We start from the raw sequence: 18,372 nt of genomic DNA, 5'->3' as shown, positions 1-18,372 counted from the left end.
TCTTGGACTTCGTTGAAACGTTTCCAGTAATCTTTCTTCTTTTATGGGGCTTGTCGAGGTACGTGGTCTTCTAGAACGCTTCTTATGGACGTCCTGAACATTTCCATCAGCTTCAAACATATGTCTAATTCCAGTGATGGTAACTCGTGTAGGTGGTTCTTTGTTAAACTCCCTCCTAAACTGTCTTTGCACTTCTCCTGCGTTTTCAGACTTCCAGTAGCATTTTAGAATAAATTTCCTTTCTTCAAAGTCAAGTCTGTACAGTATGCCATCACTCGGTTTAATGGGTTCAGTCTGTAAAGAAAGAATAAATAATTGAGTTATCAGCTGCTAAAATGTCTATACATTTTTTTGGGACACCCTGTATATGTGCGCACATATAAATATATATATTGTGGGGGAGGTAGGCTCAGCGGTAGCAGCAGCGGACCCAGACAGTCAGAGACAGACACCAAAATCAGTTTAAACAGGGTTTTAGCCCTGTGTGTTTATTTTGCAAAAAGGTGTTGGCAAACAAAAACAGGCCTTTACTTCAGGCAAAAACAGAAACATAAATACCTGCCCGGCTAGGCGACTAACTACACAGATGCACTCTGTCTATACGTGTGGCTTGCTTCAACCACACGGACAAAACAAATCAACAAGAAAACAAGCTGTGAAGCACCCACTGGTCTCACCAGTTTTCAGTTTGGCTGGACAGGACCTGGCTCCGCCACTCTCCCCCAGGAACTGCCCAGGACAGAAGTCTTGAGAGGCTTTATAGGCCTGTGATTAGGCCTAACTGTTCCCACCTGTACACGCAAGCTCCTTCCTGCAGTAGGATGAGAAGAGGTTAACCTGCTAGATGCCTTGCTACAGCTATATGAAGCCCTCACTCACCACACATATGAGAGGACTCTGGGGGAGATATAGCGTCCTTCCAGGACTTTTCCTGTCACTTTCTTACAATATATATATATATATATATATATATATATATATATATATATATATATATATATATATATAGGGTGTCCCAAAAAAATGCGTGCACACATGTGCGTTGGTGTCCCATATATATGCGCGCGCATATACAGGGTGTTTGTTGGGAGCATATAATGCTGGGGGGGGGGAGGCACTGCTGGAGATATAATGTGTGTGTGGGGGGCACTGCTGGACATGTAATACTGAGTCTGTGTTGGGGGACACTGCTGGGCATGTAATACTGCGTGGGGGGGCACTGCTGGACATGTAATACTGCGTGGGGGGGGACACTGCTGGCATGAAATACTGTGTGTGGGGGGGGACACTGCTGGGCATGTAATACTGGGGCCCAGATCTCCTGCGCCCCCTTAAATGCCAGAAACACCCAAAGAACCCTGTCTCCCTCCATGCCAATGACTCCTATACCACCCTAAACATCAATCCAATCCCCCAGACCCTCCGGGATACAGTCTCATATAAAACATCACTCTCTTTTCAGCCTCATCCAACATGCAGTCCCGTGTAACTACATAACTCACCCCACCCAGCCTTACCCAACGTGCAGTCCCATGTAACTACATCACTCCTTCCCTCAGCCTCATCCAACGTCCCATGTAACATCACTTTCTCCCCTCAGCCTCATCCAACATGCAGTCCCATGTAACTACATCACTCGCTTCCCTCAGCCTCATTGAACATGCACTCCCATGCAACTATATCACTCTCTCCCCTCAGCCAACACGCAGTCCCATGTAACTACATCACTCTCTCCCCTCAGCCAACATGCAGTCTCATGTAACTACATCACTCTCTCCACTCAACCTAATCCAACGTGCAGTCCCAAGTAACTACATCACGTCTTCCCTCAGCCTCATCCAACGTGCAGTCCCATGTAACTACATCACTTTCTCCCCTCAGCCTAATCCAACATGCAGTCCCATGTAACTACATCACTCTCTTCCCTCAGCCTCATCCAACACGCAGTCCCATGTAACTACATCACTCCTTACCTCAGCCTCATCCAAGGTGCAGTCCCATGTAACTACATCACTCTCTCCCCTCAGCCTCATCCAACATGCAGTCCCATGTAACTACATCACTCTCTCCCCACAGCCTCATCCAATGTGCAGTCCCATGTAACTACATCACTATCTTCCCTCAGCCTCATTGAATGTGCAGTCCCATGTAACTACATCACTCTCTCCTCTCAGCCTCATCCAACGTGCAGTCCCATGTAACTACATCACTCTCTTCCCTCAGCCTCATCCAACATGCAGTCCCATGTAACTACATCACTCTCTCCTCAGCCTCATTGAACGTGCAGTCCCATGTAACTACATCACTCTCTCCCGTCAGCCTCATCCAACATGCCGTCTCATGTAAAACAAACCTCTCTCCCCTTCCATCCTCCATTACCACGCTACAATCCCCTCTGCTTTCTGTTCTCCATCTCCATGTGCTCTGCTCCGGCTCTATACAGCACAGAGCAGTGATGGCCGAATCTCCGCCCTCCTCTGAGAGGCCACGCCCCTTCCTTTGGCATCATACCTACCAGGAGCAACTCCACTCTAGTCACGACCCAGTAGCCGGCCACAGTGGCGAAGCAAGGAGCTGACCTGTGTCAGCTCCTTGCTTTAGCCGCGTATGTGTTCAACTCAGATCGGCATCCTCTGGATGCCGATCTGAGTTGAAACTGGGACATACCTCCCTCCAACCGGGACCGCGGGACACGTCACCGGAATCGTGAATGTCCCGTGGAAATCGGGACGGTTGGGAGGTATGCATCTGGAGCTCTCCTGGTGACATCCGGCACTCTCCTGGTGACATTGGGTGCTCTCCTGGTGACATCCGGCGATCTCCTGGTGACATCTGGCGCTCTCCTGGTGACATCCTGCGCTCTCCTGGTGACATCCGGCGCTCTCCTGGTGACATCCTGCGCTCTCCTGGTGACATCCGGCACTCTCCTGGTGACATCCGGCTCTCTCCTGGTGACATTGGGTGCTCTCCTGGTGACATCCGGCGCTCTCCTGGTGACATCCGGCGCTCTCCTGGTGACATCTTGTGCTCTCTTGGTGACAACTGGCTCTCTCCTGGTGACATTGGGTGCTCTCCTGGTGACATCCGGCGCTCTCCTGGTGACATCCGGCGCTCTCCTGGTGACATCTTGTGCTCTCTTGGTGACAACTGGCGCTCTCCTGGTGACATCTGGCACTCTCCTGGTGATATCTAGGGCTCTCCTGGTGACATCCAGTGCTCTCCTTTTGACATCCGGTGCTCTCCTGCTGACATTCGGCGCTCTCCTGGTGACGTAATGTACAAGACAGAGAATTGCTTTGTCCAAACTCGAGATAACACGGTCAATAAGGCGTATTTTCCAGGTACGCCTTATTGACCGTTCTTCCTCGGCCATCACTAGAAAATATATTAAGGGGATATTTATGCTCCGCCCACACACACACAGCTCAGTTGCTCCGCCCACACACACAGCTCAGTTGCTCCGCCCACACACAGCTCAGTTGCTCCGCCCACGCACAGCTCAGTTGCTCCGCCCACGCACAGCTCAGTTGCTCCGCCCACACACACAGCTCAGTTGCTCCGCCCACACACACAGCTCAGTTGCTCCGCCCACACACAGCTCAGTTGCTCTGCCCACGCACAGCTCAGTTGCTCCGCCCACACACACAGCTCAGTTGCTCCGCCCACACACACAGCTCAGTTGCTCCGCCCACGCACAGCTCAGTTGCTCCGCCCACACACAGCTCAGTTGCTCCGCCCACTGAATATGTTACTTAGCAACAGATCACTTAGTTCTAAGAATCTTTGTGATTTGCTCAGTCTGGTCTATGCCATTACCATGGAGCAGGTGAGATCCGGTAATCCTCTGGCCACGCCCCCTGTAATACATGGAAATTAGATCATTATTATCAATTTATTAATTATATAAGACCCGCATGTTCTTGAGTTTCAGAAAATGTATTTATCAGAGGAATAATATAGAAATGACACAAAGTAATAGCGCTGCCCGCCGATCCCCGTGCTGTGCCGTGAGGACAGTATATGGGCCGTATACACACAAACAGGACATTTTGGGACCTCCCCATAACAATCCAAACCCCAATATACCATAGCCTAAGAAGGTGTCTATAGAAACATTCAGATTACGATGTAAGTCATGTTATATATCCCCGGCTCCACCAGGGGGCGCTGCAGTGTTTTGATCATGTGATATGAGGTTATTCCAGGTACAGCTGTCACTGCCGCCTCTATTGTCAGCATTTGTTGTCCCACCCACAAATAGCTCATCTGCTCCTCCCACATATTTCAGTAGCCCCACCCACTTATATTTCATAAGCCCCTCCCACTTAATATATCACACTAGACCAGGGGTCCCCTAACCACTGGCCCATGGACCAGGACCGGGCTGTTGGGGGGTGGCCGGCCGGCCTCAGTCTTACCTGGATACTTTGCGCTAGGCCATGTTGCTATTGTAACGTGTAAATGAGTCGCCCCGGCTCGGCCTATGTAGATTCACGGTGCGAGCAGGCCCGACACCGGGGGCGGCAGCGCCTTGAAAAAGGGGAGTTTTAAGCAAAAATGGATGAAAGAAAAATAAAGAAAAATAAAAGTTTGTCGTGACGCCAGTTGGGGTTTCGGCTTGAGGTGAAGCCGGGCACTGTAGATAGGGCCTCTGGGAATAGGTGGTGATGCAGTGCCAGATGTTATACCCTCCCCAACCAGGGCAGGTCCCAGGGCCAGATGATATAGGTGAGGTAGGGATGATTTCCAGGAGGAGTAACAGAGGATCGATGAAAGAACACAGTCCAGACAGGGGATAACCAAACACTTACAGTTTACTTCTGTAGTCAGCAGGAGATCACAGATGTTACAGGAGGATTCACCCTGCTCCAGTATAGTGAGATGCCAGTCTTCCCTTTTACCACCAGTATGATTCAGCCTTCCATTGCTGCTCAAACTCTCTAATAGGTTTCCTCTGGTCCTGGGTTCCAGGAGCTCAGAGGTTAATTACAACTGGGTAGAACCCCCTTCTGGACAGCAGGTAACGCGAGTTCTTTGGGATGCTGGATGCACTCACCCCAACTCTGTATGTTACTGAGCCTCCAGGAATCTTGCATTCACTAGGCCTCGGTCCAGTGAGTTTCTCAATTTTCTAAGTGTTTCTCACACTAGTTAGGAATTGATGGTCCTATAACTGCAGCCCCGTGCCTGTGAGGTCTCATCTCACCTCTGCAGGTCTCCGGCCTCCTGTGCTGTTCTATCACACCATGAGGCTGAAGCATACACAGCCCCTCCACACACCTGCTCCTCTCTCTTGCACACTCTGATCTGGACTGAAAGAGAGACCCCCTTCCAGTCTGTAGCTCCACCCCTTTTCTTAAAGAGATAATGGCTGTGGAACTTTGTGTATGCTAACAGGTTGACTGGATCTCACTATACCCTCACAGTACACAGTATAGATCACATAAGATGACATTTGTAGTGACACACTCTGTGGGGCGCTACATAAACTATCCACTAGTCCCGGCTACCTGATAGCTTATACGTTATCATAGCAAGGTGGCCTAATGTCGAGATTACAATGTCCCCCGTTATGGCCACCGATCACCAAACTATATATTACTTATCGTTAATATCCACTCAGGTAACGGCTTCTTAATCTAATTCTTCATTTTACAGTATTTAGAGATAAGAAAATTCTATCCAGGGTCCTGGGTCTGGAACGAAGAGAAGAAAGAGCTTGAATTCTCCAGGTAAGAACTGACACAACTGGAGATAAGACAACTGGAGATAAGACAACATGAGATAAGACAACTAGAGATAAGACAACTGGAGATAAGACAACTAGAGATAAGACAACTGGAGATAACACAACTGTGGAGATAAGACAACTGGAGATAACACAACTGTGGAGATAAGACAACTGGAGATAAGACAACTAGAGATAAGACAGCTATTATATATATATACTGTATATATAAACTCAATATATTATAGGTACTTTATATATACACAGTGTGGGCACCTTCTCTATTATTCCTGGTGATGTGACTGTACATAATAAATCCCTCCAGAAACCTGTTCTGAGTTATAATAAATATGTCAGGATGAGCCAGAAAGTGGTGAATGAGGCAGCGGGCCCACATATGTCACTAAATAGGGCCGGGTACCAACCAGAAAACTGTCTTAGAGGGGTTGAGATATACTCCCCCCCCCCCCCATAGGTTTTCCTAAGTTAACCCTTTGACACCTATCTTATAATGTCAAGGGCCCTTTAAATCCAGCACTTCTGCCCAGGATGGTATAGTCCTCAGCCCATAGATTTACAGCTTGTATATACATAGAATGTATATAGTAAGGTCTAGAGCTTGTATATACAGTAGATTGTATATAGCTAAGGTCTACAGCTTGTATATACAGTAGAGTGTATATAGCTAAGGTCTAGAGCTTGTATATACATAGAATGTATATAGTAAGGTCTACAGCTTGTATATACAGTAGATGGTATATAGCTATGGCTGCCTATATAGCATAATGAAGGGATTGCAGCGTCACTCATCTCTTCTCTGTATCCCGGAGGATTTTCCTGACACTTCCTTATGATTTTCTTTCCTTCAGATCCCTGAATGGACAGATCAGTAAGATCCTTCTTCCCCGCACCAGCAGTGTCTTCTTGGGTTCCCAGGAAAAGCTGCGCAATGTGAAGATTATCCGATTTCCGGACTGCCCAGCGGACAGGTACATAGCACAAGCCCGGGGGGGGGGGGGGGGGGGGTCAGTGGATGTCGCTGATCGTTCATGGGGAAGGAAACAGTCAGGGGCGATTTATTTATCAAATTCATTTTCATTAAAAAAAAAATTGCAACTATTTCCTATTTCTGACACTTTCCCCTACATCCCATACATGTCCACCAGTAACTGAACAGCTGGACTAAGGCACCAGTTGGTTTTATGCACCAGAACGTTTTAGGAAGTTTTAGTGACTGGCCCTTGCACAAGTGTTATTCACAAGGCAACGAGACCTTTGTCTCCATGAGTGTCGTGTCCAGATTGTGTATCTACTGGCCAGGATTTGGGGGTCACTGTCAGGGAGCAGCAGCTTTTATTTGCTAAATCTTCCATTAGGAGGATAATGGAGAAAATGTATCTTGTCTTATATGATAGTTTTTGGGCATTCGCTACATTAAAAGTTGCAATTTTTTGTGCAAGTTTGGGTTTTGGATTTTTTCTCTCTTCCATGCTGTCCTCATCACTTTCCTGGGGGTCCTTGTCCTTGTCAGATCTATGATCGCTGGGGCAGGTAAATGATGTCTGAGATGTCCATGAGCCGGTCTAGATATAAGTGCATGCGCAGAGCCCTGCTGGAGGACGGTTTATGATGAGGAATGGGCCTAGTCATAAATGGGGCGCCTCCTCTGGCCGCACGGAGATTATCAGGACTGACAAGACTGGGATACTAAACTCCCGCCCTGATAATTCCCGCACTGTCCTCTGTTCTCTTACATAGATTTTACCAATGTGCAGATGATACTAAGAAACCAATAACAATTTTTTATTGTCAGGTTACAAAATTCGCAGTTTAAACAGGCTTTGGACAAAAAATCCCCGAAGAAAGCAGTGGCCCTAAAACAGCCCAAAAAGAACCTCTTTGTCACCCTCGCCGACATCAAACGTAAGTATCACCCGTCTAATAGGTACACAGTGGGGGAAATTTACTGACACATCTACAAGTAATAGGTACACAGTGGGGGAAATTTACTGACACATCTACATCAGTCTTCTGGTGTAGTTGGCTGTACATATGGCGCCGGTATCTTTGGTACTCGGCCCTCTCTTGCTCCAAAGATGCATCGGGTTGTTTCTTCTGTGTCTCGCTGAGGTGTGGGGTGGAAAGCAAGGTGTGCTGGGGCAGGGACACCAGAGCCCAAAAAATGTATTGTACCATTATGGACACTTATTCCCTATCCACAGGACAACTGCTAAGTATCGGATTGCTGGGGCTGAATCACCAGGTCCCTCATTGATCAGAAGTTCCCCTAAGACCTTGGCCAGTGTCTTGCATTCACTTATATGGGGTCGGTCACACAAGTGCACAAGGAGGCTTAAGGGGACGTTCCATTCCCGTTCTCCTAATCACTGGGATACCCGGCCAGTCCTGACAGTGCCCATTGGTTCCCTCTTCTACCAGCGGGTCCATCTCACACGTCCATTCTTTTCCAGGAGTTGCTTTACCTCTAATTGAACGGAACCAGCGCCAGTGCCTGAGCCGCGAATTTTCTGCAGAGCTCAAGTAAGTCACTTCTATTGGTCCCTGCGCATAGTCATAGGTCATCGATGGAAATATAGAGATGGATCACGGGCTCCCCATATCCAACACATGTAACGTTTCACCTAAACTCTTCTCCTTCTTATTTAGATCCAAGGAACTAGATGAATTCCTCCTCGCCGCCATTCATTACATGGATGTTTTTCTAATAAGAAGATCAAAATCGAAAAAGCCAGTCTCACTTCTGCCGTAAGAAGGGGTTAATGGCATGAAACGAAAGGAAGGGCTTGTTACCCCTCTATGGAGAAGTCTTGTCTTATGTTATTTGTGTTTCTAGGAGTCGGAAACCTGAAATAAAAACCGCCGAGCTATTATTGCTGGAAGAAAAATTAGAAGCCGCCAAAAGACATCTCGCCGCTCGCTATTGCCAGCTAATTCTTGGACGTGGAAGAGAAAAACACCACATGGACTGTGGAAAGTACGTGGTCCTTTAAGAATCGCAATCGCCATCCCATAAAGTTACTATTGGGACTGATCCCTATATAAGGCAGCGGTGGGGGAGACCCAATAATAGTAGGACCCGATAATCTTCACGTCTTTCCGTTCACTCGAGCTGCCATCTGTGTCTCGGAGCTCATTGTAGATTTCTTGTATTTCTGTTGCAGGAGTAAATCATCAGCGACATGGAGCGATCTACGATTCTTCGAAGTATTGCCATTGGATTTTTTGATCTAAGATGTAGTATTTTCGGCGGGCACGGTGCTCGCAGGCTACTCATTTCTTAAACTGGTTATGTTGTATTCTTTGCAGGCCTTGTATAACTTCTGCACAAAAGTCACCTGGGTCACATTGTGGCGGAAGAAGTTAGAAGTTATACAGGAAGAATTTGGAAGGATCTTCAGAACGGAGCACTTTAACACCAAAATGCGAATTCCCGAAATATTTAACATCTTTAGAGGGAACTCAATGACACCATCAGCTCCGGATGACAGGTAGGACACGACTTGCACCTGTTATGAGAATCTGGGGGTGTGCGTATAATTGGTTCAGAGTATTACCCCAGTGGTGTGTCTGACCTGATAGGATGTCACTTGTTACCCTCATAGATGTGTATCCATACAGGGGGTTTATTCTGTTATTAGATTATTGGGCAGGGTGGCTGCTGGGCCCCATTACAATACAAGTTATATTTTCTATTTTGGGTCATTCTTGGATCTCCGTTCTGTTCACACAAATAATTTTGGTGTCCTATTCACCTTGTGTTTAAGTCGTAACAGGAAACCCAAGAAGCCAAGCTTCCAGACTGTCACAAGGCGCTGCTCCCCGCTCCTGACTGCTGTACTGCCGACCTCCATTGACAAGTCTCCATACTTGTTTGAGCGCCATGGCGTACATCCCAAGGTCACCAAGGATGCTTACAAGAAGATTGATATGGAGTATGAGGTCCCTTCTCGGTGAGTACCTTGTGACGTCAATATTCAGTCTCATCTGAGGACTGGTACACGGGGGGGCACGTTGGCTGAAAATATTATCCCCCCCCCCCCCCCCCGGATCACCTCACCCTCTTTTCAAGGTTTTAGAACCTTCTCATTGGCCAATGGTCAGCTGTAGTTTTCTCAATGGATGGTAACATTGTATCCGACTATTTGGGCATTTTATGTAATAATACGGTATTACAATAATATGTCAGATATGGACTGTGCAATAAATAATACGGTATTACAGTTAGATGTCAGATATGGACTGTGCAATAAATAATACCGTATTACATTAATTTATCAGATATAGACTGTGCAATAAATATTACGGTATTACAGTAATTTATCAGATATGGACTGTGCAATAAATAATACGGTATTACAGTAATATGTCAGATATGGACTGTGCAATAAGTAATACGGTATTACAGTAATATGTCATATATGGACTGTGCAATAAATAATACTGTATTACAGTAATATGTCAGATATGGACTGTGCAATAAATAATACGGCATTACAGTAATATGTCAGATATGGACTGTGCAATAAGTAATACGGTATTACAGTAATATGTCATATATGGACTGTGCAATAAATAATACTGTATTACAGTAATATGTCAGATATGGACTGTGCAATAAATAATACCGTATTACAGTAATATGTCAGATATGGACTGTGCAATAAATAATACGGTATTACAGTAATATGTCAGATATGGACTGTGCAATAAATAATACGGTATTACAGTAATATGTCAGATATGGACTGTGCAATAAATAATATGGTATTACAGTAATATGTCAGATATGGACTGTCCAATAAATAATACGGTATTACAGTAATATGTCAGATATGGACTGTGCAATAAATAATACCGTATTACAGTAATATGTCAGATATGGACTGTGCAATAAATAATACGGTATTACAGTTAGATGTCAGATATGGACTGTGCAATAAATAATACCGTATTACATTAATTTATCAGATATGGACTGTGCAATAAATATTACGGTATTACAGTAATTTATCAGATATGGACTGTGCAATAAATAATACGGTATTACAGTAATATGTCAGATATGGACTGTGCAATAAATAATACGGCATTACAGTAATATGTCAGATATGGACTGTGCAATAAATAATACGATATTACAGTTAGATGTCAGATATGGACTGTGCAATAAATAATACGGTATTACAGTAATATGTCAGATATGGACTGTGCAATAAATAATACGATATTACAGTAATATGTCAGATATGGACTGTGCAATAAATAATACGGTATTACAGTAATATGTCAGATATGGACTGTGCAATAAATAATACGGTATTACAGTAATATGTAAGATATGGACTGTGCAATAAATAATACGGTATTACAGTTAGATGTCAGATATGGACTGTGCAATAAATAATACGATATTACAGTTAGATGTCAGATATGGACTGTGCAATAAATAATACGATATTACAGTAATATCAGATATGGACTGTGCAATAAATAATACGGTATTACAGTAATATGTCATATATGGACTGTGCAATAAATAATACGGTATTACAGTAATATGTCAGATATGGACTGTCCAATAAATACCGTATTACAGTAATATGTCATATATGGACTGTGCAATAAATAATACTGTATTACAGTAATATGTCAGATATGGACTGTGCAATAAATAATACCGTATTACAGTAATATGTCATATATGGACTGTGCAATAAATAATACTGTATTACAGTAATATGTCAGATATGGACTGTGCAATAAATAATACCGTATTACAGTAATATGTCAGATATGGACTGTGCAATAAATAATACCGTATTACAGTAATATGTCAGATATGGATTGTGCAATAAATAATACGGTATTACAGTAATATGTCAGATATGGACTGTGCAATAAATAATACCGTATTACAGTAATATGTCAGATATGGACTGTGCAATAAATAATACGGTATTACAGTAATATGTCAGATATGGACTCTGCAATAAATAATATGGCATTACAGTAATATGTCAGATATGGACTGTGCAATAAATAATACCGTATTACAGTAATATGTCAGATATGGACTGTGCAATAAATAATACCGTATTACAGTAATATGTCAGATATGGACTGTGCATGTGCAAAACGTGAAAACAGAGCAGAGAGCGGCCACACTCATTCATCGCACACTCTTGTCTCTTCTGTCTCAGTCATGGCATAATCGGAGAACCCATGAAGACCTTCCACTACAAGGATTTAACACCCCTAGAACCCAATGAGGAGGAAGAGAAGGAGGAAGAAGATGAACAGGAGCAGGAGGAGGAAGAGGAGGAGGAGGAGGAAGAGGAGGAGGAATTGAATTTAGAATATATGCTTGGAACTTTTTTTCAAGTTCCAACAAAGACAATTGAACTCTGATGTGACGTTACACGGATATGACAATTATCACCGGATATGACAATTATTACTGGACATTACAATTATTACCGGACATGACAATTATTATCGGACTTGACATTTATACCAGGATGTTACCAGGATTAAGACCTTCATTCCACCAGCACCGCAGCCAAGGTCACCGATCCATCGTCTCCATCATCTCGCCACCCCGCTTAAATTGCAGCAAAGCCATCTCAGAGCCCCAGCAGCTCTTTACTATCTGCCTTCTGCCTTTGCCACCTTGCTGATAATACAGCCGCCTTACACCACTATTCAGTCTATGTCTGTGATTATTCGTTTTGTTTGGTCTTCACTATAGAATTTCCTCTAAGGTCCTTGGATTGATCTCACACTAGTTTCTGGCATAAAAAGCGCAGTTTTGGGCACATGGCCAATACTACATAAGTTACATGTTTTGTGCTCCACGTGATACTTCTCTGTACAGTGGGTTACGATAGGTGGGACTTATTAGATGGGGCATTTCCTCCCGCAGGATGGCAGATTCATCATCCTTTACACCAGGGGTCCTCAAACTACGGCGGCCCGCCGAGGACATTTATCCAGCCCGCCACATGTGGCCCGTGCGCCATCGCCTGGATCGCTCACTAACGGGGAACCCTATTCCCAGATAGTGAGCGGATCGCTGCTTTCAGTTATATGTGCAAATGCACATACAACCGAAAGCTATCAGTGCAACCGCGGCCTACACTGACTGCAGAGAGTGACCTCTGCCCTGAAGCAGGCGCGATGCATTGCGCATTGCGCCTGCAGTCTGAAGGAGGAGGACGCGCGGCGGCTCTTCATGGGTAAGTATGATAGAGTGTGTGTGTGATTGTGTGTGTTGTAGAGATGAGCAAGTAGTACTCAATCGAGTAGGTATTCGATCGAATACTACGGTATTCGAAATACTCGTACTCGATCGAGTACCACTCGCTATTCGAATGTAAAAGTTCGATGCAGAACCAGCATTGATTGGCTGAATGCTATACAGTCGGCCAATCAACGCTGGTTCTTCTCCTACCTTTAGAAGTCTTCTCCGTGCAGCGTCCCTGCGGCGTCTTCCGGCTCTTCATTCACTCTGCCAGGCATCGGGCCTGGGCAGAGCCAACTGCGCATGTCTGCTTGTAGTGCGGGCATGCGCAGTCGGCTCTGCCCAGGCCTGATGCCTGGCAGAGTGAATGAAGAGCCGGAAGATGCTGTGGGGAAGCTGCACGGAGAAGACTTCTCGGAGGATCCAGCCCGACCCTCACTCGTGGACTTGGTAAGTGTAATTTGATCAAACGTTGCCTACCCCTGAAACGAGCATTTTCCCCCCCATAGACTATAATAGGGTTCGATATTCGATTCGAGTAGTCGAATATTGAGGGCCTACTCGAAACGAATATCGAACCTCGGACATTTTACTGTTCACTCATCTCTAGTGTGTTGTACTGAGGAGCTTATAATACAGTGGGGTGGGGGGCGTACTGAGGAACATGTAATACAGTGGGGGTGTACTGAGGAGCATATAATACAGAGGTGGGGGGCGTACTAAGGAGCATATAATACAATGTGGGGGTACTGAGGAACATGTAATACAGTGGGGGTGTACTAAGGAGCATATAATACAATGTGGGGGTACTGAGGAACATGTAATACAGTGGGGTGGGGGGGTGTACTGAGGAACATGTAATACAGTGGGGTGGGGGGCGTACTGAGGAATACGTAATACACTGGGGAGCATACTGAGGAGCATGTAATACAGTGGGGCAGTACTGAGGCAGGCACAGATAATACTGTGTGTGGGGGGGTCGTACTGAGGAGCATATAATACTATGGGGGGCCTGCTGTGGAGCGTATAATACTGTGGGGGGGCGCTACTGTGGAGTGTATAATACTGTGGGGGGCGCTACTGTGGAGCATATAATCTTAATTTTTTTTTATAACTATATTTCGGCCCTCCAGTGTTTTGAGGGTCAGTGAACTAGCCCCCTGTTTGAAAAGTTTGAGGACCCCTGATGTAGAGAACTGAACATCAACACTAAGCCCATTCAAGATCAGTTGGCGGAAAAGGGTTGCACCTGGATTTCCAATCCTCCTCACAGTTCTCACATGGGGGCTCCTGGGAAAGGATGATTGGGATCTCACGCAGCATCTTGAATTCTATGTTAATGGAGGTAAACTCTTCAAGACTCACACACGAGACTCTAGTCACTCTTCTCACTGAAGTTTCGGCCATAATCAATTCACGACCCCTTGTGCCAGTATCTATGGGTCCTGAAGCGTCAGCTGTACTGACTCCGAAAAAGGAGTATCTACTGATTCTTCAAGGAAGAAGAAAATGGCTGGTTAAAGGCTCAACTCACCCAAAGGGCCTAATACTCTGCTGGTACTAGGCTCAACTCATGTCAAGGGCCTAAAACTCTACTCCTACAAGGCTCAACTCACCCAAAGGGCCAAAAACTAAGCTGGTTAGAGGCTCAACTCACCCAACGGGCCTGACATTCTGCTGGTGCAATGCTCAACTCAATTAAAGGTGCAACATTTAGATGTCTTCTTTCCAAACCAAGGGTGATTCCTTTCGGTAAGATGTGATGGCTGTTTCCAGCCCTGATTATCCTGGTTGATCGTGTTCAGTAATGAGGCCAGCTCAGCATGAGGATCTTCTACGTTAGGTTGTCCATGCCCACTAATGCACAAGAAGACTCGATCACAGTAAATGTCCTTATTTTTCTCCAATTCAATCTCTGAATGAACTGCTCTGACAGATGGCCTAGGAACTGCTGCAATGGCAATCACTGGGTTTTCCTGTTCTGGTTCCAAAGAATCTTGTGTCTTACTTGAAGAAGAGACAATCTTAGTCTGGCTGCTGGTTGCTTGTGCTGCAGCATGTGGAGTTGGGTCTGTCAGCCTTGTGATGAACTCCTCATTCTGGATTCCATTACTTTCCACAATCTCTAAAGTCTTTTGACACTTTGAATTTTGTTCCGTTCCAAAGGACTCTGTGTTTAGATTTGGCTCAGTCGTAGCTCCAGGACAGGCCTTGGAAGGCAAGGTTTCCTTTAGTGGCTCCATCTCAGCAGAATGATAATGATGATGATGATGATGATGATGATGGTGAAGATTGGTTAAATCTGGTGTCAGAAGGGAAAGTGGTTTCTGATCTACATCTAAAGTACTGGAGCATGTTGTTTGGACTATTAACACCTGATCAGAACCCTGTATAGGTAATGTAGAGTCCCATATTAGAGGACCATTACCGCTAGTAGTGGTTGCAGCCAATTCTCCATCTTTGCGGCCCTCTAAATAAAAGTTACCCCCAGGACTTGATGACAAAATGTTATCAATTTCACAATCACAATCAAGGTCAATGTCTGGGTCCTCAGTCCAATCCACTGCATCAATCCAACACAATGAGAGTGATGGTTCTGGAACAGTCTAGTTGTTAGGCTGTGATGTTGGGGTAATAGAGGGTCTTTGGTGTGTTAGATGCCCCCAGACATCCTTCCCCTGCTGTCTCAGTTGCATTCCAGGGTGTTGGCATCATTTCCTGGAGTGTCATTGTGGACTTGGTGACTCTCCTTAGTCGAATTTGGGTTTCCCCTGAAACGAGCATTTTTTCCCCATAGACTATAATGGGATTCGATACTTGGTCGATATATTGAGAGTCTATTTGAAACGAATATCAAATATCAGATATTTCACTACTCGCTCATCTCTGAAATCTATCACTGGTTAGAACGTTATAATGTTTCTGTATATATGTATAGTGTATAGTGTAATATATACCATATAATGTTTCTGTATATATGTACACTCACCGGCCACTTTATTAGGTACACCATGCTAGTAACGGGTTGGACCCCCTTTTGCCTTCAGAACTGCCTCAATTCTTCGTGGCATAGATACAACAAGGTGCTGGAAGCATTCCTCAGAGATTTTGGTCCATATTGACATGATGGCATCACACAGTTGCCGCAGATTTGTCGGCTGCACATCCATGATGCGAATCTCCCGTTCCACCACATCCCAAAGATGCTCTATTGGATTGAGATCTGGTGACTGTGGAGGCCATTGGAGTACAGTGAACTCATTGTCATGTTCAAGAAACCAGTCTAAGATGATTCCAGCTTTATGACATGGCATTGCATTATCCTGCTGAAAGTAGCCATTAGATGTTGGGTACATTGTGGTCATAAAGGGATGGACATGGTCAGCAACAATACTCAGGTAGGCTTTGGCGTTGCAACGATGCTCAATTGGTACCAAGGGGCCCAAAGAGTGCCAAGAAAATATTCCCCACACCATGACACCACCACCACCAGCCTGAACCGTTGATACAAGGCAGGATGGATCCATGCTTTCATGTTGTTGACGCCAAATTCTGACCCTACCATCCGAATGTCTCAGCAGAAATCGAGACTCATCAGACCAGGCAACGTTTTTCCAATCTTCAATTGTCCAATTTCGATGAGCTTGTGCAAATTGTAGCCTCAGTTTCCTGTTCTTAGCTGAAAGGAGTGGCACCCGGTGTGGTCTTCTGCTGCTGTAGCCCATCTGCCTCAAAGGTCGACGTACTGTGCGGCGTTCAGAGATGCTCTTCTGGCTACCTTGGTTGTAACGGGTGGCTATTTGAGTCACTGTTGCCTTTCTATCAGCTCGAACCAGTCTGGCCATTCTCCTCTGACCTCTGGCATCAACAACGCATTTCCGCCCACAGAACTGCCGCTCACTGGATGTTTTTTCTTTTTCGGACCATTCTCTGTAAACCCTAGAGATGGTTGTGCGTGAAAATCCCAGTAGATCAGCAGTTTCTGAAATACTCAGACCAGCCCTTCTGGCACCAACAACCATGCCACGTTCAAAGGCACTCAAATCACCTTTCTTCCCCATACTGATGCTCGGTTTGAACTGCAGGAGATTGTCTTGACCATGTCTACATGCCTAAATGCACTGAGTTGCCGCCATGTGATTGGCTGATTAGAAATTAAGTGTTAACGAGCAGTTGGACAGGTGTACCTAATAAAGTGGCCGGTGAGTGTATAGTGTATAGTGTAATATATATCATAATGTTATAGACAGTGCAGAGCTAAAGTAAAGAATAAGTGAAAAAAACAAGAAGGAAGTTTGATGAAAGTGGTTTGTAAGACTTAGACCTGACATCAGCTTTTATGGACTTGGTTCCCTGAAGAAGAACAAATTTGGAAATTGTGAAAAAGGGAAGAGGAACTTATGCAAGGAGGTGACATGGTGTAAAGAGACTCTAACACAAGAATCAGAAGATACTATAATATTAACAGAACCGTGTCAGACCACAGAGCTTAGTGCACTACATCTCCCAGCATGCAAGTCATCAGGGTGGGACCTATAAACTCCTCCAACAAGGGGCATCAGGGAGGGGGAGGGGGTGGTTTTGGATCAGTAATGGCATTTGCCAAGCAGTTGTTGTGAAATTCAGTGAAGTCTCCCAAATCGACCACCGGGTTCAGTTATTACACCCTGCCTCCCACATTGTGCAATAGATCCCTGATCTGAAGTATTGCAGTGTATGTGACGATGTCTGAATTAATAAAATATTGAATTATTTATCCCACACGATGGAATCAGAAAGCCATACGTACCCAAAATGGTGCCATAAAAAAAACTACAGCTCCCCCACAAAAAAATAAGCTCTAACATAACTCCATAGACATAAAACAGCCTTGTAAAGCTAAAATAAAAACTACAATTGATAAATTTGCTGTAACCACCTGACCCATAAGATAAAGTTTACAAAATTGCATTTCATTCCTGTTTCACGCCATAAGAACTTTTTTTTTTTTTTTTACCTTTTCACAAGACATTGTCAGATACATTAAATATGACACTGAAAACCGCAACTTGTCCCGTAGAAAACAAACCCCTGTCCAGCCAAATCAATAGAAAAGGAAACAAATATAATTTCTGGTAAGCAGGAATGGAAAAATCAAAAACTAAAAAATGAAAATTTGCCACATTGAAGGAGTTGGATGGGCCTTGAATTTACACTTTTTTGCACCTTGTTGGCCTCCAAGAACCTTCATAGCGTCTATTCAGAGTCTATAGAAATGAAATTTTGCAGAGAGCAGACACTTCTCCGTTCCTGGTTTTCTTTTCTGCAGAAAAGTCCTTACACAGCTAGAACGATGAAAAATTGGAAATTTGCAATGGTGGAAGGAATGAAGTGAGCCCAAGTA

Source organism: Leptodactylus fuscus, chromosome 8 (assembly GCF_031893055.1).
Source record: "Leptodactylus fuscus isolate aLepFus1 chromosome 8, aLepFus1.hap2, whole genome shotgun sequence".
In the NCBI taxonomy this organism is placed as follows: Eukaryota; Metazoa; Chordata; class Amphibia; order Anura; family Leptodactylidae; genus Leptodactylus; species Leptodactylus fuscus.
Note: the sequence above shows the minus strand (reverse complement) of the source record.